The sequence below is a fragment of the Amia ocellicauda genome, chromosome 14, assembly GCF_036373705.1.
Source record: "Amia ocellicauda isolate fAmiCal2 chromosome 14, fAmiCal2.hap1, whole genome shotgun sequence".
Classification (NCBI taxonomy): domain Eukaryota; kingdom Metazoa; phylum Chordata; class Actinopteri; order Amiiformes; family Amiidae; genus Amia; species Amia ocellicauda.
The window spans coordinates 36,135,085-36,158,828 of NC_089863.1; the positions used below are offsets into that span (position 1 = coordinate 36,135,085).

General features: G+C 40.0%; 1 non-coding gene and 9 pseudogenes across 1 annotated transcript; all 10 read left to right on the forward strand.

The window, feature by feature from the left end:
* The first annotated feature begins 62 nt into the window (after positions 1–62).
* Positions 63–181, forward strand: LOC136769556 (uncharacterized; annotated as a pseudogene).
* Positions 182–396: 215 nt separating this feature from the next.
* Positions 397–515, forward strand: LOC136769003 (uncharacterized; annotated as a pseudogene).
* Positions 516–731: 216 nt separating this feature from the next.
* Positions 732–850, forward strand: LOC136769595 (uncharacterized; annotated as a pseudogene).
* A 217-nt stretch (positions 851–1,067) lies between these two features.
* LOC136769012 (uncharacterized) lies at positions 1,068–1,186 on the forward strand (annotated as a pseudogene).
* Positions 1,187–1,400: 214 nt separating this feature from the next.
* On the forward strand, positions 1,401–1,519 carry LOC136768977 (uncharacterized; annotated as a pseudogene).
* Positions 1,520–1,732: 213 nt separating this feature from the next.
* Positions 1,733–1,851, forward strand: LOC136768938 (uncharacterized; annotated as a pseudogene).
* A 216-nt stretch (positions 1,852–2,067) lies between these two features.
* Positions 2,068–2,186, forward strand: LOC136769642 (uncharacterized; annotated as a pseudogene).
* Positions 2,187–2,391: 205 nt separating this feature from the next.
* Positions 2,392–2,510, forward strand: LOC136769668 (uncharacterized; annotated as a pseudogene).
* Positions 2,511–2,731: 221 nt separating this feature from the next.
* LOC136769444 (uncharacterized) lies at positions 2,732–2,850 on the forward strand (annotated as a pseudogene).
* Positions 2,851–9,347: 6,497 nt separating this feature from the next.
* LOC136769190 (U5 spliceosomal RNA) lies at positions 9,348–9,462 on the forward strand. Its single transcript, XR_010822148.1, has one exon. It is a non-coding gene; the product is annotated as a U5 spliceosomal RNA (small nuclear RNA).
* The last annotated feature ends 14,282 nt before the right edge of the window (positions 9,463–23,744 follow it).

A 23,744-nucleotide genomic window follows, 5' to 3' on the forward strand; every position in this document is an offset into this window, starting at 1 on the left:
TTGCTGGAAGTTCCGTCAATACCCTCCAGCCTTTACGAGACATCATGCAGCCAGGCTGCTTGGCTTGCGGCCACACCGTCCTGAACGCGGTCGATCTCATCAGATCTCGGAAGCTAAACGGTGCAGGGCCTCGTCAGTACTTGGATGGGTGACCTCCTGGAAATACCAGGTGCTGCAAGCTTTTTCGTCTCCTGGGTAACTTCATCGTAGCTCTTAATACTCTATTTCTGTCTGGAGGAGATATAATTGAAGAATTGTACACGTACCCGGCTACTTTCAACACCCTTTGCTGCACTGATATTTTTCCCGCCATTTTTATTTTTATTTTTTATTTTTTCTGGAAGTTCCATCAATATCCGCCAGCCTTTAAGAGACATCATGCAACCAGGCATCTCGGCTTGCGGACACACAGACCTGAACGCGCCCGATCTCGTCAGATCTCGGAAACGAAACGGGGCAGGACCTGGTCAGTACTTGGATGGGAGATCTCCTGGAAATACCAGGTGCTGCCAGCTTTTTACGTCTGCTGGGTAACTTTATCGTAGCTCTTGATACTCTCTTTCAGTCTGGAGGAGATATAATTGAAGTATTGTACACGTACCCGGTTACTTTCAACACCCTTTGCTGCACTGATATTTTTCCCTCCATTTTTCTTTTTTCTTCATTATTTTGCTGGAAGTTCCGTCAATATCCTCCAGCCTTTAAGAGACATCATGCAGCCAGGCCTCTTGGCATGCGGACACATTGTCCTGAATGCGCCCGATCTCATCAGATCTCGGAAGCTAAACGGGGCAGGGCCTGGTCAGTACTTGAATGTGAGAACTCGTGGAAATACCTGGTGCTGCAAGCTTTTTACGTCTCCTGGGTAACTTTATCATAGCTCTTCATTCTCTTTTTCTGTCTGGAGGAGATATAATTGAAGAATTGTACACGTACCCGGCTACTTTCAACACCCTTTGCTGCAGTGGTATTTTTCCCTCCATTTTTCTTTTTTCTTTTTTAATTTTGCTGGAAGTTCCGTCAATACCCTCCAGCCTTTAAGAGACATCATGCAGCCAGGCCTCTTGGCATGCGGACACATTGTCCTGAACGCGCCCGAACTCATCAGATCTCGGAAGCTAAACGGGGCAGGACCTGGTCAGTACTTGAATGTGAGACCTCCTAGAAAAACCTGGTGCTGCAAGCTTTTACGTCTCCTGGGTAACTTCATCGTAGCTCTTTATACTCTCTTTCTGTCTGGAGGAGATATAATTGAAGTATTGTACACGTACCCGGCTACTTTTAACACCCTTTGCTGCACAGATATTTTTCCCTCCATTTTTCTTTTTTCATTTTTTTTTGCTGGAAGTTCTGTCAATACCCTCCAGCCATTTAGAGACATCATGCAGCCAGGCCTCTTGGCTTGCGGCCACACCGTCCTGAACGCGCCCGAACTCGTCAGACCTTGGAAACTAAACGGGCCAGGGCCTGGTTAGTACTTGAATGTGGGACCTCCTGGAAATACCTGGTTCTGCAAGCTTTTTACGTATCCTGTGTAACTTTATCGTAGCTCTTAATACTCTCTTTCTGTCTGGAGGAGATATAATTGAAGTATTGTACACGTTCCTGGCTACTTTCAACATCCTTTGCTGCACTGATATTTTTCCCTCCGTTTTTCTTTTTTTTTTTTTTTGCTGGAAGTTCCGTCAATACCCGCCAACCATTAAGAGACATCATGCAGCCAGGCCTCTCGGCTTGTGTCCACACCGTCCTGAACGCGCTCGATCTCGTCAGATCGCGTAAGCTGAACGGGGCAGGTCCTGGTCAGTACTTGGATGGGTGACCTCCTGGAAATACCAGGTGCTGCAAGCTTTATACGTCTCTTGGGTAACTTCATCGTAGCTCGTAATACTCTCTTTCAGTCTGGAGGAGATATAATTGAAGAATTGTACACGTACCCGGCTACTTTCAACACCCTTTGCTGCACTGATATTTTTCCCTCCATTTTTCTTTTTTCTTTTTTTTTTTGCCGGAAGTTCCGTCAATACCCTCCAGCCTTTAAGAGACATCATGCAGCCAGCTCTCTAGGCTTGCGGCCACACTGACCTGAACGTGCCCGATCTTGTCAGATCTTGGAAGCTAAACGGGGCAGGGCCTGGTCAATACTTGGATGGGAGACCTCCTGGAAATACCTGGTGCTGCAAGCTTTTTAGTCTCCTGAGTAACTTCATTGTAGCTCTTAATACTCTCTTTCTGTCTGGAGGTGTTATAATTGAGGATTTGTCCACGTACCCGGCTACTTTCAACACCATTTGCTCCACTGGTATTTTTCCCTCCATTTTTCTTTTTTTTGCTGGAAGTTCCGTCAATACCCGCCAGCCTTTAAGAGACATCATGCAGCCAGGCTTTTTGGCTTGCGGCCACACCGTCCTGGACGCACCCCGTCTCGTCAGATCTCGGAAGCTAAACGGGGCATGGCCTGGTCAGTACTTGGATGGGAGATCTCCTAGAAATACCAGGTGCTGCAAGCTTTTTACGTCTCCTGGGTAACTTCATCGTAGCTCTTAATACTCTCTTTCTGTCTGGAGGAGATATAATTGAAGAATTGTACACGTTCCCGGCTACTTTCAACACCCTTTCCTGCACTGTTATTTTTCCCTCCATTTTTTTATTTTTTTATTTTTTATTTTTTGCTGGAAATTCCGTCAATACCAGCCAGCCTTTAAGAGACATCATGCAGCCAGGCATCTCGGCTTGCGGCCACACCGTCCTGAACGTGCCCGATCTCGTCAGACCTTGGAAACTAAACGGGCCAGGGCCTGGTTAGTACTTGGATGGGTGACCTCCAGGAAATACCAGGTGATGCAAGCTTTTTACGTCTCCTGGGTAACTTCATCGTAGCTCTTAATACTCTTTATCTGTCTGGAGGAGATATAATTGAAGTATTGTACACTTTGTCTTAGGGACAGTCTGGCTAGCAGTGACTGAGTGGTTGACAGACGACAAGCAACGGAATGTTCGTGCTCTGTGATGTCATAGCAGTCAGCTGAGAGAGGCTCGTGATGTCATCGCTGAGCTGTCTGTCTGTCTGTCTGTCTGTCTCTCTCTCTCTCTTTCTCTCTCTCTCTCTCTCTCTCTCTTCCTCTCAATTCAATTCATTTGTATTGTCAAAGCAATTGGACATACATACATACATATATATATATATATATATATATATATACATACATACATACATCCATACATGCTAGAAAGTCATTATAATGTTATCTTAAAGGCTAACTAAGCAGAACATATATCATTATAGAACAGAGTTCATAGGTCAACACATGGTTTTAGGGAACAGGCACGTAGGTCATACCGTTTGACAATGTCTCCAAGGTTCTCATCGTAAATAACAAACAGAAATCCAACTATCTTCTGGGCTGACCTTCTAGCTTGACCGTATCTTTCTTAAGTATACAAGAGAGAAAAACAGGTGTAAGAAAATAATTTCTAATTTTCCTTCTACACATATATACATACATACATACATATGTAGCGTTATGTTGGGTGTATTTGGATAAGAGCATTTGGGCTCTGAGCTGAAGCACTGATCTAAAGAAGACCTCTCCCCCCCCAAAGTTATCAGATTTCCTTAGCTCATCAGCTTGGAACTGGTTTGCATCAAAGTGACAGTTTTGGGGAGGATGGCACCGAGAAGAGGCCAAATAGTTTGGAATTCTGCTATGAGATGTCTGGAGAAAGGGGCCTGTAGGTGATAAAAACTCTTTGAAGTGGATGAGAGCCGAAATCCCGACATAGAGCTACGAACCCAGGCCAACCGGCATTTCCAAAAGATGGCATGGATTGACATCAGTCATAAATAAAGCCTCCCTCCAATAGGACACTAGGGGCTGAAACCGAAATCCAATCTCAAGAACTCAGGGACCAATCACCTACTGATCTGACAGACTATAAGGAACAGCGGACAGTCTTTCTCTCTCTCTCTCTCTCACCTGAACCAGAAACTCGCTGCCACAGCTCAACCTGTAGCTCTGTTGCCAGAACCGGAATCAGAAACCAACCAAGTCTTTGCCGGCAACAGAAGAGTTAAACTGGGAGAAGGAGATTGAGCGAAGAATTATTTTAAAGGACTTTATTAAATAAATAACTTCACAGACCCACCTGATCAGTGGAGTTTTACAGCTGGACAATTGACTAAGTCGACTGAATACGAAAGTGTCAGTCACTTAAATAGCTATTTGAGTCTTAAGAAACTTGACCCTTGGAACAAACAGGGCCCTGCTTTCCTCAAAGACTTCGTCTTCAAGTAACTACGGTGGAACCATGCTTACAAAGAAGATTTTGTGCACAACCTTGGAGCCTTCAAACCAATGGAAAATCTGTTTGGAAAAGACTCTACATTCGCGAAACCCCAACTTCCAGGTGCATCGACTGAGTGGAAGTTCTTGGACAAAGCCGAACCGGACTGCCTTTGTTCCAAACCACACGGACCTCGTGCCGTGTGCTGTTATCTGAGCCCGAAGCCAGAGAGGCCTCTCTGCGACGAAGTTCACATAAGTTTAACAGTTTGGAGTTTGTGATTCATGACATTTGAGAAATCAATTAGAAATGTTAATCTGTGATTCATAACTCTAGAATGTGTAATATCATTTAGTTTTCTTAAATATAAATGTGAGTTGCATTAAACTGTTTTGTTGATAATTTTAGAAATAAAATCTGTCAACGCCGAGAAATATCTTCTCATTCCTGTTTAACTGTTTAGTCTGAAATTGACACAAGTTAATAGACATTAGATTATTGGTGGCCCTGCCTATCCTTAATCATTGAATAATAATCAGTTAAGGGAAATTGTGGTAACAAATAGGATCTTTCTCGGCACCTAAACGTAAATGAGACTGATATATATATAACGAGAAGTTACCTGACATAAATACTAACCTGCGTAGTTATTTAATGTCTGACTAATAATACTAACGAGAGACTCACCTTCGTCTTACTAACCGGTATTGTAGTCAATGTGTTTATAACCTTTTTTGTTTAACGATTTGTTAAACGGAATGTACGTGCTCTGTGATGTCATAGCAGTAAGCTGAGAGAGGCTCGTCATGTCATCGCTGAGCTGGCTGGCTGGCTCTCTGTGTGTGTGTGTGTGTGTGTGTGTGTGTGTCTCTCTGTCTGTCTGTCTGTCTGTCTGTCTCTCTCTCTCTTACTCTCTCTCTCTCCCTCTCAATTCAATTCATTTGTATTGTCAAAGCAATTGGACATGCATACATACATACATACATATATATGGAAAATAAACAATATGTGTACATCTCTTTCTGCATTAGTGGTGCCCTCACAGATGTGCAAGTTACATGACAGACAGACAGACAGACAAACACACACTTTCACACACAGACAGACAGACACAGACACACACAGACACACACACACATACTTTGACAGACAGACAGACAGACACACGCATATTATGGGTCTTTGTTGGGTAGTGAAATGGGTAGCATCAGTCGCAGTGTGGGTAATGTCAGGGAGCCAATCATAGTCCCCGTTATTTGCATATCGTGGCGCAAAGCATTCTGGGAAAAGCAACTAAACACGTTTAGTCATGTATTTGTCCATAGTTTACACATGAGATGAACGAGACAGTATGACGTATTGAGCACCTGGGATTCCTCATGTGTATGTGAGGGGCAGAGGAACCGGATCCCAAGTGTGCGTCCCAGGTGCTATAGGTTTCAAAGCATGCAGGGGAATAGGCACCCCACCCTGACATCAAGAAGACTGGATAGGGAGATATAAATAGCAATGGGGAGACTCTTGTACTTGGTGTGGCTCTATCCATATAGTGGGGCCAGCAGGTGCAGCAATAGAAGCTCAGCCTGGGGAGATGGATTTAGCATTTCCTCTCCATTTTGATAACTATCCATAATCATTTCTGCAAAATACTTCTATGATACCTATGTATGTTTTTTACTTGTACTATATTATACTATCAAGTATCAGTGTACACATACAATGTGACCTGTTACATTAATACAGAGGCCACGGAAGGCCAGATCACTAATAGCCACTGTCCCCTGATATTACACTTTTTTACAATCACTTTGGCACTCATTTCAGAACCTTGATGTCATTTTTCAAAACTCTAGACACTAAACTCACACCCGATGATCAAAATGCACATTTTTCAAAACTCTAACACTTTTTTACAATTGCTTGGATACAATACACATCAACCTCAGATCATTTGTTCATTGAACTAAAATGACACAACTTAACATCAAAGTATTACCATTTCAAAATGCAATTCACACATTACATCTGAGATCACTGTCTATTCATTTCATTACAAAGATCTAACTATCAATTGATACAGCTGCTCAAAATGATAAGTGACTGTTGCATTACTCTTAATGCATAATTTTATGGAAACTGACAAACAATATTCCATGTTTCGATCATGAAAGTTTCAGGATAATGAGATCCATTGACATCAATAAACGAGGAGCATGAACCAGTTGGACTACATTATCTATGGATGTAATATTTCATCATCATTCATCATCATGTAGCACTTTTCCACACCATGTTTGCAGTGTGGAAGGAAAGTTAGAAATTTTTTCTCTAATACCTGTTTTTCTCTCTTGTATACTTAAGAAAGATAAGGTCAAGCTAGAAGGTCAGGCCAGAAGGTAGTTTGATTTCTGTTTGTTATTTACGATGAGAATCTTGGAGACAATGTCAAACAGTATGATTGAAGTGCCTGCTCCCTAATCCATGTGTTGATCTATGAACTCTGTCCTATAATGATATAAATTCTGCTTAGCTAACTTTTAAGATAACATAGTAATGACTTTCTGATTATAACCAGCTCTTTGATTTTTGTGTATAAAAGCTCTGACTGTTAAAATGAAGGCAGAGCGACTTTGGGATCTACTTGAGTCACTGTTCCTCTCCACGCTGCGTGTATTAAAGGCATTGCAACTAACGCTCCAACCTGGTTGAAGATGATTGTTCTTCCACATCAGATTTGACATTACTGTATGTATGCAGGCCCTTGTAATTGCTTTTCCAATACTGCCAACTGGTTATTGATGATTGATTTCACATTGTGGTACGAGTATCGAGTGAAATGAGTGCTATCCACCCCAGCAACACAGTGATAACATGGAGCCGGCAAGTCATCCAGGTCACAATAGAGGTCAAGCAGTGGGAGGAGGAAGACGTGGTGGTCAAAGGAATGGAAGGGGACATGCACCCCTTCTGAGAGGTGGTCGTGGGCCTCGTCATAGAGGAGGGCTTAGGCCTCACCAGAGAGGCAGCCATGGGCCTCATTTGAGAGGTGTTGGGGGAACGTGGTAGAGGACAAGGCCACGGACCAGACAGCGGCAGCAACAGCAAATAGTGTCCAGTGAAATCCGAGAAATAGTTGTAGAGCATGTTGTAAATCATGGCATGACCATGACTGAGGCAGCTACAATGATTCAATCAAACCTCAGAATCAACTCAGGATCAACTGTGGCCTCAATCATCAGAAATTTCCGTACTGAGAAGCGGCAAGTCTTCAGCATGCACTAAACATTAGGCTACTCTCAATTGTCAAATGACTGTATACTGCATACCAATGTGTAGCACAGAGTATAGTGTGCCTTTTGAAAGAAATGCAGACAGAGTGAAGCAGCTGATGACTGAGTATGTTCAGGTATGTTCAGTTTCAAGATGCCTCTTGTGAAAAATGGTTGTGAGAACCTGAACCTGAACACAGGGCTGATGGAAATTCAGAAGTACAGTAATCAATCCTTTGTTTTACACTAAGCCAGGTGAGGAACACTGCAGTTGACATTTTACTGTAGTTTTGTTCTTTTTTGTAGCTAATTATTGTTGCATGGCTTCAAAGAAACCTATGGTGTGATTTGATTGTATTGCATCAATACATTTCAGATTTTGTTCAATGATTCCACTGTGTCTGTAGTATTCTCTCTACTATTCCTTTTACAGTGATGTATTTATATGTAGTACCATAATGAAACATGTATCACATATTTTGTACTACAATATTTAATGATTGTACGAACAACTACACAGTGAAACTATCGGTATCTTCTGTGTGGGTGATCTAAATAAATGTTACTATGGTATTTCATGATAAATGAATTATTTGAACCAACAAGTCTGCAAGTGCAAGGTTTCTTTAAAGATATGAATGCACAATGCAATGTTTTGAACATTGGACAGCCTGTGTTACAAGTGATGACCGTTTTGAGTTTTGTGTCTAGAGTTTTGAAAAATGACATCAAGGTTCTGAAATTAGTGACAAAGTGATTGTAAAAAACTGTATATTCATCCTATTTAATGTGCTCTTTTAAAATGTACTTTTCTTTTTTATGTTGCCATTTCTGTTCTACCAATGTTTCAGTTGTTAGCCAAAGATTGACAGAGTACATCTCATACACACAGGCCAGACAGCAAGGATTTCTTTTTGAAATTCAATTACAAATGCTGCATGAACTCATCAATACGATTAGAGCTCCTGAAAGCAATATAACTAACTCACTCTACAGCATCTCATTAGCAGTGAAAAGAAACCAAGAAAGTTGGGACAGTCGACTGTTTACCACTATGTAACATCACCTTTTCTTTTAATAACACTTATTAAGCACTTGGGCACTGAAGACACCACTTGGTTAAGTTTAGCAAGTGGGATTTCCCCCCATTCATCCATTATGCATTTCCTCAGCTGCGCAACTGCACAGGGCCTTCGTTGTCTTAATTTGCACTTCATAGTGCGCCACACATTCTCAATTCGGAGACAGGTCAGGACTGCAGGCAGGCCATGCTAGCACCCGCACTCTCTGCCTATGCAACCATGCGCTTGAAATCTGGGCAGAATGTGGTTTGGCGTTATCCTGCTGAAAAATGCAGGGATGTCCCTGGAAAAGACGATGTCTGGATGGCAGCATATGTTGCTCCAAAATGTGTACATCTCTTTCTGCAAAAATGGTGCCCTCACAGATGTGCGAGTTACATGACAGACAGACACTCATACACACTGTCACACCCACACACACACACACACTTTCACAGACAGACACACGCACACACACTCACTTTCACACAGAGACAGACACACAAACACAGAGACAGACACACACACACTCACTTTCACACAGAGACACACAAACACATACACTTTCACACAGACACACACACACATACATACATACATACATACATATATAAGGAAAAGAAACAATACATTTAAAAATCACAAAAAGATGTAATAAAGTACAGAAAATCTAAATGTAATAAAATGTGATCTTTAATACACACAAATATGTATGGCTGGTCGGATGCGTCTTGGACTCGGGTTCCTCTTCATTACGTATAATGCTTTTGCCTTTTGCTATAGCTTTCCGTGGAGGGGATCGTGGGTGAGTTTGTACCATTCTTGGGAGGCTCTGCCTTGTTGGGGCGGAGCTGTGATCCAGGTGAACAGCAGATCGGACATAGGTGGGCATGTGGGCGGAGGAGGAAGGCCGGTCAAGCAAATAAGCTTGCTAAGGTACGCAGCAGCAGCAAGCAGCCCCACCATCCAGTCAGCCAGCCAGTCTGGCTGGCAGTGACTGAGTGGTTGACAGACGGCAAGCAACGGAATGTACGTGCTCTGTGATGTCATAGGAGTCACCTGAGAGAGATGTTTGTGATGTCATCGCTGAGCTGGCTGGCTCTGTGTGTCTTGCTGGCTGTGTGTGTGTGTGTGAGAGAGAGAGAGACTTTTTGACTTTTATCAGACTTCATTGCCTGTTTGCAACACGCAATAATTCATACAAAAGAAAATAAATAAATCAATAAAAAATAGTGTTCCCCTTTGTTTGTCTCCCCCCAACAAGCATTAACTCCGCCACTGATCTGTACACTTTTAAAGAAAGCAACCCAATACACACAACAAAACAACCATCAAATACTAAACCCTATAAATGAATTACATAATAAAAACCAACTCCCCGTCATACAATTCACAAAGGGCATCATTAATACACCAGACCTGTTCAAAACTCTCCAAATCATTCATCAGCCTGTAATAGTTAAACTCTAGTCTGACTCTGCACTTGACCAGCATGGCAAACACTCTCACTGCATCCTCACTGCCCTCCCCACACACTCTGTTCTTCCTAGTCTTATAGACGGCCATTTTAGCCTGGCCCAGCAAGAAGTTTACCAGCTGGTCCACATGTTTGGTCTTTCTGGTGTATCGCGCCCCTAAAATAAAAACCTTTGTGTTAAAAATCAGGTTAAGATCAGTAAAAAGACGAGTTAAAAGACTAAAAATGGGTGACAACCGAGAGCAAGTGCTGAAACAGTGAAACACGGTCTCTCTCTGAGCACAGAATGGGCAGGCGTCGGACACAGCAGGGTTAAGAACAGTAATAAAAGAATTGACAGCAATAATGGTGTGTAACACCCTCCACTGCAGATTGCCAGCTCTCTTATTGAGGGGGGCTTGTACAGGCTTCTCCAGGCGGGCGCAGTGTCTTCCCCCAGCCCCAGCCTGTAAAGTAATTTTAGGAATCACAAAGAAACAGTTGAAAGTGTTAAATAAGTATTTTGATGCACCATATTAATTTAGGAAATTTACATGTTGTTTTTCATCAGCTTCTGTATCTGATGGCTCCACATCACTGGCTGGATTGACAGCAACGACACTCTAAAAAAAGAAGTGTTAAGTTTGAGCATTCAGGACTTGTTTTGAAGATCCTGAATATCACTGGTCCACAATTTATCTGTGAAACTATGGGTTAATCTCCATATACAAAATACTTTTCACACACACTTTAAATTTACAACTAAATTTACATGTTGATGTCTTTCGTCAGCTTCTGTATTTGATGGCTCAATATAACTGGTTGCATTAACAGCAACGGCACACTACAAGAAAATAACATTATATTTAAACATTCAGGACTGGTTTAGCATCACCTCGAATATCCCTAGCCCTTGAGGTCGATTGTTATTGTGGTCTTCAAGACCAGTGCTTCTCAACCTTAGTCCTGGAGGAGGCCCACTGTCTGCTGATTTTCATTACAACAACATTGTAGGTTATATCAGTGACTGTGGTCCTAAAGTACCCCTATGCCTGCTGTTTTTTTTCCAGTTGAGCTCTTAATTACCTAATTGGCTTAACTGAAGCCATTTAACCCTTTTCCCAGGTCTTTGGTTGTTGATGAGTTACAAAGAGCTGGATTGTGGCCCGCCATGACTGGAAGTGAAGAACACTCACTCTAGGCCTTTAACTTAATGTTCATATGTAGGGGCCTATCCATCTGATTTGTTTTTGCACATTTATTAACAGAAAAATTGATGGTACGTGAAATCATCTGAGCTGAAAAATATAATGTTCCACCAATAATAAAATAAATGTATTAATTAAAATTATAGAGATAATAGAATGTTCACAGATTATTAGTTCAGAAAACAAAATATTTTTTTATATCTTAAATAGAATTAACACTCAAATCAGTTGTAGGGTAAACAAGGTCTATTTTTTGGATTGATTTTATAATTATACATGTATGGCTGCATGAAGCTTACCTGAGAATCTGATATTTTAGTAACTTTGTTGCTTCTTGTTGGGTAGTCCACGTTTGCCGCCGTTCTTTTTCTGTAAATGTAAATCAAAAGGCAATAATTACATACTGTAATTAAAATACAAAAAGTATAAACATTGTATTATTATTTTTGTATCCTGTTTCTCCATCTCGATGCTGTTCTTTTTGGAATTGCATATCTAGGTTTACTTAAATACTGTTTATAAGATTGTAAACTCATCATCCAAATTTCTTCATTTGCCAAACTTTATGTAGTGCGCTTGCAGTTTCAGAAGAAGAAAAAAAACTGTAACAGATGGGATATGTAGTACTTTATACTCGAGTGGTCTATGCGATTACACCCTGCCGGTGTTATTAAGAACGCCAAGTACCAGAATGCAGAGCGGGACTGTTTTTTGTGCCGTGACTTGTCGGGGGAAAAAGGCGCAGAAAAAACGGACGAGAAGGTGAAGGTAGTATGGCGGTGATGCACGCGTTGGTGAAGTGGGAAAGCGGGGTCGACAAAGACTCTTACAGCGTGATTCCCACTGCTTGCTTTCGCAATTTTGATTTATTCAGCATTGCTGATGATGACGAAGAGACGACTCGAAACTTCAGAGCAGAGTGGAGAGACACGAACAAACCTCCAAAAGGTGGATGGCCTGTCCATGAAGCGCAGATCATTATGACTGGTAACAATGTTTATTTAAAAAAAAAAAACATTAAAGTCTTTACATGCTATTTGATATATACAATCACAGTATATTTGAAATGAATGTTTAAGTTATTAATGTGTTGTACTTCTAACATACTCTTATAACATGGTAGGTGGTGGTGAGGGCGCTAAAAACTCGTCATACTTGACTGGCATTTGTAAGAACGATTTATTGTGTGTTGTGCTTTACAATAAAATCCCCCAAATCACAAAATAAATTAAACCAGATATAATTTAACTTCAGTTTTGATTCAGTGTTGGCTGTTCATCTTAATTTGTATGGTCAAAGCACAGTATTTTTATGACAAATAAATATAATCCCCAAATATCTGTGGACATAATGCAGGATTTTATTTATTTTATTTTTATTTTAGGAAAAGAAGGCGAACTAAGAAGAAAACTTAATGACCTAACAAAAATGCCCTGTCCTAAAATGAAGAGAGTACCTAAACCAAACAAAAAACTTCAAATTTCAGATGATAGTGACCTTGATGAACCACAGTTACCGGTGAGATAATTACTGCAAATATTAAATAAATGTATTGCAGGATTGTTTTTTTTTAATCATATTCATATATATATATATTTTCATTTTAAACTCTTTTCCTCTCTGAATACAGCACAGAATAAGAAAGAAAACCGATGGAGCTTCAAGAATTAGATCCCGTCATATTCTACAGACATTTAAAGAGTCCAGTGAAGTTGAGCTACAGCAAAACGTTAAGCAGCTCGAAAAGGAAAACACAAGACTTAAAAATGAAAACCAATGTCTTCGAAACCGTATGGTTGATGGTAAGTTTTTTTATTTATAGCAAATAATTCCTTACCTTGATAAATGTTATTCTTCAGTAATTTAGATTCCAGAGTAATGTATTATAGTTGATCATACTGAAGTAATCTAGAACCACAATACAGACTCTTAATGTGCACTGTCTAATAGTTTAATAATACTGATTATTAAATAAAGTTTTTCAACATAACTTCATAATCCTACATTAATGACTATATGCATTACATTAGACCTGGTAATTCTTGTATTTTATCTTTTTTATTTTTTTCGTAGCTAATGTTAATGACCCACAAAAAGGTCAGTTTGCCAATAACATAGAGCAAGTCTCTCAAGTATAATTGCAGGCATTGATGGTTTTGTTTTCACTTTGTATTAAATATATTACTAGAAATGATTATCATTTAATACTAAGGTTTTTTTCTCCAGAGATTCCAGACCTTTTGGACAATCTGAAAAAAATTGTAACAAAAGCCACATTTATCAGCAATGAAGACAAAAGTGTGTCACCATCAAGTGGTTCTGACAGCCCCACAGCAAATTGTTCTGAATCTGACAAAGAATCACCAAAACAGGTATAACACTCTTGGTCTACAATATTACAAAGACAAGGTAAAAATATATATATTGAAAACAAATATTGGTTGTAAACAATCTAATGATGCTACATTATCAGTTATATTCATAGTTAAAGTTAATAATAAGAATGTAATTGAATTATGGGTGTCACAGATTCACTGACTTTATTATGTCTGTAAATTAATAAACTTAGAATTGAGACATACTGTGGTCTTTAATAACACATTTCTGTAACAAAATCACAGCCTTACTGATAATGTATTCCACTTAACATAATATAAGAATAGTTTGGGGATAAACTTGTTTTTTATTTACCATTGTCTTTTAGGTGGAAAAGTTCCCAGGCACTGGAGTTTACATTGACAAACTGTCCTGGATCCTTGCAGAGAGGTGCAGCACGAATACGTCATATGCAAGAACCCTGACGGTTGCTGTCTTTGACTTTCCAACATTACTAAAGAGCAATCTTCGTGGTGGTGGCAGCAAGAGAGATCCAACTTCGGAGACATTAAGATCCTCATTGATGTTATTGAGGATCATATACAGCTGCCTTCGGAAGGACACGACGTGTTTCAGTTGCGGGGCTTTGCAGCCCAGCGGGACCCTCTTAATGCCGGACATCAGCTGCCCGAGCCGGTGCGGATGAACGGAGGGACGTTAGACAGCGTTACCTTCCGGGCAGGAGCAGCGAGCGGCAACACCGGGGTGAAAGTGTCGTCTAACACTGTGCCATTAGCCACTAGCTGATTGAGCAGATCAGTGGTTTTTAAGAAGATAACAATGGCAGCAGACTTGATATTTTCACACCCTGCTACCTCCCCAACCGCTAACACACACTGCTCTAGGGGGCAGAACTGCACCGGAGCGATCTTGACTCCATGGCGTCGGGTCAGTTTTTCAAAAGACGCATTCAGGGGGTCCGACCCCCCGACCCGGGAAGAACTACCGGTACTCCCCCCTCCCCTCCCCTGTTCCCCCACAATAAGAAAAGCACTGAAAACAGAAGACAAAATAAACAAACTGAAAAAAGTAAAGCAACAAAAAAACGCAGCCAAAGGACAGAGCTCTCAGCAGCACTCCCGCTCACTGCAGACCCCTCCCACACACTCCCAGCTGAGAGAGAGAGAGAGAGTGTTAGTGTCTGTCTCTCTCTCTCTCTCTGTAGATGCATCATAGGGAACATATGTAACAATCTCTCTTTTTGTTTACCAAAAATGAGAATGAACGTATTTCAAGTGGGTGTTGCCTTGGTTGGAAACGTTTTAAGATTATTTATGAAGTGTAAAGTGGATTTGTCTCAGTTCTCCGTAGTTTTCAATGTATGTGCCATTCAGTAGCGTTCATGTTACAGATGTGCCCTATGCAGTGGTAGGGTCAATAAAATGTCAGTAAAACTTTATTTTAGCAATTATGGAGGGGAAGAACTGCAAATAGCGGGTCCCCACTAATTATCTAACTTACCAACAACGTTTCAAATTAGGTCTTGCGAAGCTGCCAAATAATGCTGTATAATCGTATGTGTCTTCATACACCGGCTGCTATAGTCTGATAGCTTTGATTATATATATATATTTTCTCGTGAACCACAAATGCTATTTGCTTGATTTTTACAGAGTATGTTATAAATACCATTCTTATGAAGCCTGACAAATTGTATGCTGTAATTATGAATATTTTCAAATCATTTGTTTGTTTTTCCTAACATGTTACAAATGTTCCCTATGTGAAAGATGCATTATATCTTAATAACGTCTAAACAATTAAAGATATACAGATTATTATTTTCGGTAAAGTTATAACACATTGCTATTAACTATGTGTGTCAGTAAAAGTTTAAAAAATCCTAATAATTTTTTATTGATCCTGCAAAATAGGTGTTTAGGGAACATTTGTAACATTAGGGTTACGATTTGCCATAGACGCGGAATGAGTTTGATTGTGATGTTAAATGGGGTTTAAAGACGCAGTCGCCTCGGTGCTGATTACTATTGCTGTGTTTCTCCACTTCTACTCCATGCTTGGGAACGCCCACATCCAGTGACGTCAAAACCGGTGGAAAAGCGGGCCGGTTCAAAAAAGATCAGCTGGATCCCAGGCCGAGCAGCAGCTCCGGCTCCAGCACCGGCACCATGTCGCTGGAAAAGCGCTAAGTGAGCTCACAGTGAGCTCAGTGTAATGTCTGCTCTGGTGAGCTCACAGTGTGACCTAGTCGTGAGTTCACGTCTTCACTGGGTAGTCCATGACAACTTAATTGACTCAATTCTTGGGCTTAATTGGTCAAAATGACCATTGGTTGAAGGTACTCAGGGACTGATGTGTAGAGAGACTTATTAAACCTGCAGGATTGTGGTTTTCCCAGAACAGAATTAACCAGTGTAGCGTTATGTTGGGTGTATTCTGATAAGAGCATTTTAGCTCTGAGCTGAAGCACTGATCTAAAGAAGACCTCTCCCCCCCAAATTTATCAGATTTCCTTAACTCATCAGCATGTGAACTGGTTTACATCAAAGTGACAGTCTTGGGAGGATGGCACCGAGAATGGGCCAAATAGCTTGGAATCCCTGCTGTGAGATGTCTGGGGAAGGGGGCCTGTAGGAAATAAAAACTCTTTGAAATGGACGAGAGCCGAAATCCCGACACAGAGCTACGAACCCGTGCCAACCGGCATTTCCAAAAGATGGCATGGATTGACATCAGTCATAAATCAAGCCCCCCTGCAATAGGACACTGGGGGCTGAAACCGAAATCCAATCTCAAGAACTCAGGAACCAATCACCTATTGATCTGATAGACTATAAAGGACAAACACGGCCTTTCTTTCTCTCTCTCTCTCACCTGAACCAGTAACTCGCTGCCACAGCTCAACCTGTAGCTCTGTTGCCCGAACCGGAACCAGAAACCAACCAAGTCTTTGCCGGCAACAGAAGAGTTAAACTGGGAGAAGGAGATTGAGCCGTACAAAGAATTCTTTTAAAGGACTTTATTAAATAAAGAACTTTACAGACTGCGCTGCCCGCCTGTGCCCACCTGATCAGTGGAGTTTTACAGCTGGACAAATGACTAAGTCGACTGAATACGAAAGTGTCAGTCATTTAAATAGCTATTTGAGTTTTAAGAAACTTGACCCTTGGAACAAACAGGGCCCTGCTTTCCTCAAAGACTTTGTCTTCAAGTAACTACGGTGGAAACCTGCTTACAAAGAAGATTTTGTGCACAACCTTGGAGCCTTCAAACCAGTGGAAAATCTGTTTGGAAACGACTCTACTTTCGCGAAACCCCAACTTCCAGGTGCATCGACTGAGTGGAAGTTCTTGGACAAAGCCGAACCGGACTGCCTTTGTTCCAAACCACACGGACCTCGTGCCGTGTGCTGTTATCTGAGCCCGAAGGCAGAGAGGCCTCTCTGCGACGAAGTTCAGATAAGTTTAACAGTTTGGAGTTCATGATTCATGACATTTGAGAAATCAATTAGAAATGTTAATCTGTGATTCATAACTCTAGAATGTGTAATATCATTTAGTTTTCTTAAATATAAATGTGTGTTGCATTAAACTGTTTTGTTGATAATTTTAGAAATAAAATCTGTCTACGCCGAGAAATATCTTCTCATTCCTGTTTAACTGTTTAGTCTGAAATTGACACAAGTTAATAGACACCAGATTATAGGTGGCCCTGCCTATCCTTAATCATTGAATAATAATCAGTTAAGGGAAATTGTGGTAACAAGTAATGATAGGATCTTTCTCTCCACCTAAACGTTAATGAGACTGATATATATATATAACGAGAAGTTACCTGACATAAATACTAACCTGCGTAGTTATTTAATGTCTGACTAATAATACTAACAAGAGACTCACCTTCATCTTACTAACTGGTATTGTAGTCAATGTGTTTATAACCTCTTTTGTTTAACGATTTGTGTTATCATATGCGATCCCATGGTCTTTGATTTGGTCACGGAAGTGATTTGTCTTTGATTTGTTGATATAGAGTTGAATTTTAATTAGTTTTTCCCTTTTGTATAATTAGTGTAGTGCTACATTTAGTCTTTGTTTTGAATAAATTTGACAATTTATATCTTTGGAATTGGTGTCTGCGTCCAATTATTACAGAAATTGAGTTCTACAAGATTCCAGGATTCGTGATAAGGTGATACTATAAATTCACTTCTTTAATTGAAATTTATAAGTGTACCTTACGCTACAGGTGGAACGGGAGCTTCGTGCCCTGGATGTGCATCCCACAAATCTCCATCAACTGCAAGATGCTATCCTATCAATATGGGCCAACATTTCTAAAGAATGCTTTCAGCACCTTGTTGAATCAATGCCACGTAGAATTAAGGCAGTTCTGAAGGCGAAAGGGGGTCAAACACAGTATTAGTATGGTGTTCCTAATAATCCTTTAGGTGAGTGTATATGGAAAAGGAACAATATGTGTACATCTCTGCATATGGTGCCCTAACAGATGTGCAAGTTACATGACAGACAGACACTCACACACACTTTCAAAGACAGACAGACAGACAGACACTCACACACACTTTCACACACTCACTTTCACAGACAGACAGACACAGACACAGACACACTCACTTTCACACAGAGACAGGCACATTTTCACACAGAGACAGACACACAAACACACACAAACAGACACAGACACATACTTTGACAGACAGACAGACAGACAGACACACGCATATTATGGGTCTTTGTTGGGTAGTGAAATGGGTAGCATCAGTCGCAGTGTGGGTAATGTCAGGGAGCCAATCATAGTCCCCGTTATTTGCATATCGTGGCGCAAAGCATTCTGGGAAAAGCAACTAAACACGTTTAGTCATGTATTTGTCCATAGTTTACACATGAGATGAACGAGACAGTATGACGTATTGAGCACCTGGGATTCCTCATGTGTATGTGAGGGGCAGAGGAACCGGATCCCAAGTGTGCGTCCCAGGTGCTATAGGTTTCAAAGCATGCAGGGGAATAGGCACCCCACCCTGACACGTATATAAGATTGGATAGGGAGATATAAATAGCAATGGGGAGACTCTTGTACTTGGTGTGGCTCTATCCATATAGTGGGGCCAGCAGGTGCAGCAATAGAAGCTCAGCCTGGGGAGACTGGATTTAGCATTTCCTCTCCATTTTGATAACTATCCATAATCATTTCTGCAAAATACTTCTATGATACCTATGTATGTTTTTTACTTGTACTATATTATACTATCAAGTATCAGTGTACACATACAATGTGACCTGTTACATTAATACAGAGGCCACGGAAGGCCAGATCACTAATAGCCACTGTCCCCTGATATTACACTTTTTTACAATCACTTTGGCACTCATTTCAGAACCTTGATGTCATTTTTCAAAACTCTAGACACTAAACTCACACCCGATGATCAAAATGCACATTTTTCAAAACTCTAACACTTTTTTACAATTGCTTGGATACAATACACATCAACCTCAGATCATTTGTTCATTGAACTAAAATGACACAACTTAACATCAAAGTATTACCATTTCAAAATGCAATTCACACATTACATCTGAGATCACTGTCTATTCATTTCATTACAAAGATCTAACTATCAATTGATACAGCTGCTCAAAATGATAAGTGACTGTTGCATTACTCTTAATGCATAGTTTTATGGAAACTGACAAACAGTATTCCATGTTTCGATCATGAAAGTTTCAGGATAATGAGATCCATTGACACCAATAACCGAGGAGCATGGTTTCTTAGGGTTACCATAGACTTGACTGTGTCTTCTTGTTTGTGAAGGAACAGGACTGCGTTTTCCTGTCTGGGTTCCCGCAGGCTTAAGTGGGTTTGACCTACTATTAGAAAAAAAAAAAAAAAGGAGCGCTAATTAATTGTTCAATATCTGATACGCCGGTGATAATATAAAATAACGTGTTTATAGTTTATAGAAGTTTATAGTGTTTATGGTAAATGAAGAAAAGTCATTAAGTTATATACAAGTTCTATAAATGCAAACATTGAAAAGCATGTTTGTTGTTATTCCTATATAGGATTTAGTATTATTTGTGTTTTCTTGTTTTTTGCTATGTTTTCTCCCCTGTCGTTTATTGTTATTTTGCGGGCTTGCACGCCTTGGTTGTTGTGTACAAAACGATACATAGAAAATGGGAAAACGTGTTACTGTGTGGGAACAGCTCTAGTAAGACGGGCGACCCGCCACTTAAAGGTACACATGTAAGGTACATGTATGATAACTATGGAGTGAAGCGGTGCGTTTGACTGGACAATAGGTGACAGAAAATTAAGGTTTCCAGAAGATGGGACTTTTGATTCAGATAGACTTGAGCACCTAAAAACGGTTTTGCAAAATAGGAATACAAAGCATTAAGAAATGAGAAACCAAAGCTAGCTATCTTAAAACATTTGTTAGAGAAAAGAAAGAAAAGACAACAGGCATAATTCAATCTGAATGCCCCGAAGACAAATTAAAAATATATATATATGTTTTTCAGTATAAATGACAGTCCTCAAGATACTGAAGGAAAATTACTAGATAAGTAATAAATAAGGGTAGTTTGAGACACTGCAGGTCAATATAACATGCCAACCAAAACCATGGTATCTGAATTTACTATGGATACAAATTAATATGTGTCTCTTTGTATGTTTGTACGTTTTCAGTTTGCGCAAGGTAAATGTCCATATTTTGACTTTTTCATGTACTGTATAGTCCAGAATATGACTAAGAGAGTCATAAGTCACAAATAGTTACAGAATGATAGCTAAAAAACGCCAGTTAAATATGTTGTAATAACAGACCTACAAGAAAGTCAGCATTTAACTGTACACAGAATGCTATTGCAAACAGAAATAATAATACAAAATTAAGTTATTTAAATAGGTCTTACGAATACAGAAGTTAAAAGTAACATGTTAGAAATGGAATTAGAGCCAAATTTAGAAATAGGAATCCGAGGCAACCACAAACATTCGGTGAAGGTTTCTTACATATTGATAAATAGATAACCAGATACTCCAGGAAATTAACGATGTGCTCATTTGGAAGCTATGAGTTCCACAATGAAGAGTTTTTAAATCCCTAGTAATAGATCCCTAAATACAATGTGTAGGTAAGAAATTAACTATTGATCAGTTCAATCTGGATTCGGGAACAGTTCTTCTGAACCTGTACTGGTGTAGATTGGACTTCAATAGGAGGAAGTGACACAATAAAGACATGAGCCGCGCAGGAGGACAGTCTTAGTGCCCACGCAGGTTCTTAGTTGGGGAAATCATTGACTGGACACATTTTTTGAAAATGTGCTTTCCTGAAGTACCTGGACATCATTATTGAGATCAATGAAAAGGCTTATTTTCCAAAGATTAAATACATTCATTAACTACAATAATGTAGTGAAATGTATATAAATAGTAATAATACAAATCGATCAAATATAACTTGCATTTTCTTGTAAGAAATTAGGAATAGGAGAAAGAACAGCTGTTGGGATGCAGTGCGATGTTATCCAAAATTGAAAGCGGTTGAGAAAGGAGAGTTTGTTCTGTGTGAGACAAATGTACTGCCACGAGAGACTCTGATGGTGATTGACTGGAATATGAGGGAAAATAATGAAGTTACTACAGGTATAACTAAAGGTGTAACATAACTAATTTAATGAAACATAGTCATGGCAAGTTATAAAACTGTTTGGAAATAGTCCTTTCACAAACAGAAATACCCTATCAATTAGGAAGAGGGGGGCAGGGGGCAAGGGCCGTATGTGCTCCTCTGCTCCCCCTGTTCGCCTGAGCAGACAAGCAGCCTGAGATGAGAGAGAGAGAGAGAGAGAGAGAGAGAGAGAGAGAGAGAGAGAGAGAAGTCAGAGACAAGGCAGAGACTGTAAGTACGTGTAAGGGTTCATAACTTATTACAAACAGAGCAAGAGTGTAATGAATGGTAATTTACACTGCTTGTATTAATAATGATAATAATATTGATGTTGATACAGACGAATACGTCACATACTAGATGACAACCGCATAAAACTAATAATAATGAAAATAGGAATAATAGGAGTATGGAAATAATTTCAAATTATGGTTTATTGGTAAAAAATGAATTGAGAAACAAAGATTAATAACTGCCATCATTTACCCAACTACTATTAACTATGGTGTTGAAGGAGCTGCTGTAATAGTTATTGTAATGTTCTCAGGTATTTAAGTTAGATAAAAGGACAAAGATAAGCACATTGTTTTGAAACTTTGACAACTCCACACAAAAAGAGTATCTACACTAGGAAGTAAAGCTGATTCAATAAACACAGAAGATATGATGCTGCTGACGACAGCTGAGTGCTGTACTGAAATAATTTGATAAATGAGATAAATTGGAATCAAGATTATTATTATTTTGAATTGTCCCTTTACTAGAAACCTTATAGATTGTGCGAATGTCAACTAATGTGATAGAGATGCCTTTTATAAGGACGATCTCTGATGTTGTGTGAACCACACATTGTGTCTTCAGACTGATTTATTCCACATGGCAGATATGCATATTATGAATCGTGTCCTGAAGGAACCGATGTCTGACCCATATGGAGAAGATGCTGGTGTTCTTGTTGAGACACAGTAGGCCAAGGGCGCGGCTTTAAAGACAGCCTCACAGCAACTTGAACAGACCAATGCTGAGGTCCACTACGCTGAAGTGATGCTTGACTCAGTGGAGAAATAAGTTAAAATACTATAATTAAAGGTTTTCCAGATTATAGGAATCTACAATATATTGTGAAACTGCTCAGATGACGTCCGCAGTAGCACATATTCTTCTATTGATAGTTTAATTTATAATGTACTATTAGTGGAGATGTCACATTATTCAAATGAATAGAATGACAGCCATGAAGTCAGAATCAGTCCATTGCCCTTCACTTAAGATTTGTACAATGTATAATGTTTATAAATCAAAACGCAACAAATATATGTACAATACAGTTTACAAACTGAATTTGTAAAAAAGAATGTTTTGCTGACTTTTGTATTCTCTTTGAAGCAACAAAATGTATGTGTTATGTATGTCGTAACTAGGGTTTGACTTTTATGACCTGGGGCTGGATGAAATTTAATTTGAGATGCACTGTAAAAGCTCCAGGAAATTGCAACTGGCCACTGCACCTTCCATAAGAGAGCTCAAACATTTGCTAATGCATTGGTTGCCTCACAGGCACTCTTTCCCTGGTTTGCCCATGTGGCGCATGGTGTTGGCCACACGGGCAAAGGGGGGATGTGTGCATCAGTCTTTTAAATTGGTTTGCCCCAGGTTTTATAGTAACAGCTTAGCAATTTTGTAGAACTTGCCACATTTGTCAAGCTCATAATCCTGCAATATGCAAATAGATGTGTTCAAAAGCTTAAATGTTGTGGATATGAATATATACTTGTAATAATATATAGGTGTTCTAAATGGGTTGAAGCCTATCCCGTAGGAAGGCTGAAGTAGTAAAAGTAGCAAAAATACAGTTAAGGGATGTTATATGTAGATTTCGCATTCCAGGGAAATTTCCAGTGATAGGAACACTCACTTCACTGGGACAATAGTGCAGGAACTATGCAAAGCCCTGCGAGGTAAACAACATTTTCACTGCCCCATCAGGCTCAGTCAGCTGGAGCAGTGGAGAAACAAAATGGGATATTAAAGAATAAGCTGTCTAATATATGCAAACAAACAGGACTCAAACGTCCAGATCCCCTTCCTATAGTCCTAATGACAATGAAATCGTCAGCAAATTGAGAAAAACAGGTCTTTCTCCGTGTGAGATTATTATGGGATGACTTATGAGACTCTCCATCACTCCTCCATTGTCTGTAAGGGAAATGGACATCCACTTGATGGATGATGCTATGTTGTCTTTTTGTATGGGACTAACACGTGCTTTCGAAGCTGTCCATTCACAGATGAAAGCCGCCCAGACTGAACCATCCCAGCAGGTTTACCACCCCTTCCAGCAAGATGACTGTGTATATCAAAGCACACAAGAGAAAGTCCTCCCAACAGCCCAGGTGGACAGGGCCCTACCAGGTGCTC